This window comes from Chiloscyllium plagiosum, chromosome 9, assembly GCF_004010195.1.
Source record: "Chiloscyllium plagiosum isolate BGI_BamShark_2017 chromosome 9, ASM401019v2, whole genome shotgun sequence".
Taxonomy (NCBI): Eukaryota; Metazoa; Chordata; class Chondrichthyes; order Orectolobiformes; family Hemiscylliidae; genus Chiloscyllium; species Chiloscyllium plagiosum.
The window spans coordinates 78,232,935-78,234,123 of NC_057718.1; positions in this window are offsets into that span (position 1 = coordinate 78,232,935).

Here is a 1,189-nt window from a genome sequence, read left to right on the forward strand (position 1 = left end):
GGAAGTGGTGGAGGCTGGTACAATTGCAATATTTAAGAGGCATTTGGATGGGTTTATGAATAGGAAGGGTTTGGAGGGATATGGGCCAGGTGCTGGCAGGTGGGACTAGATTGGGTTGGGATATCTGGTCGGCGTAGACGGGTTGGACCGAATGGGTCTGTTTCCATGCTGTCCATCTCTAAGACTCTGTCTATTATATGGTACTTCATCAATATCTTTTGAAAATCCTTACACACATCAACTATGTTAACCTCAGACTATTATATTACCTCAGAGCACAAAATCCAGTTAGTCAAATTTGCTTTTAATAAATTTTCTCCACAGATACTTCCAGGTCGACTGAGTATCTCCAAGATTTTGTTTAGTACAAATTCTCTCCATCTACAGTATTTTACTTTTGACTTTATCAAATCTGTACTGTTTATTAGTCCAGAATTTTCTAAATGGAGATTAATTGACCTATAGATTATTGTTTTTAGATGACCAAATCAATGTTCAAAATGAATAATATTAAATTACAAATCTCATGTAAGTAAATAATCCTGAACACCCTCATACCTACACCCCTCAAACCTTAAACCCTTTCTTCAGCCTCCAACAGATAACATAAGTGGTTACAACTTCCATAAAAAACACACTTACACATTTAAACAATTCAAGATTTATAGCTATTTTAATTAGCTTGTTCAGTTATATTATGGGGCATACGGGATTTGGATATCTGGCCCAGATGTCAGGACACCATTACTGCATCAGAACATCCACTGCTGAGCCTTATAACCTGAATAATTGACAGTTCAGTTACAATTAAATCCCAGCAAGGATCAGAAGCCTGAAGTGTTAAACAACTGAACCTTAGTAATCATGATTCAGAGATGCCGGTGTTGGACTGCGGTGTACAAAGTTAAAAATCACACAACACCAGGTTATAGGTTTAATTGGAGGCACACTAGCTTTCGGAGCGACGCTCCTTCATCAGGTGATTGTGGAGGGCTCGATCGTAACACAGAATATATAGCAAAAATTTGCAGTGTGATGTAACATTACAGGTGATCACCATTACACTACACACACACACTCTCACATGCACACGGACACAGATACACACACCCTTATAGACACACAGACTCCCACACATGCACCCCTTCACAGACTTAAGACACTCTGCACTCACTACACACACACACAC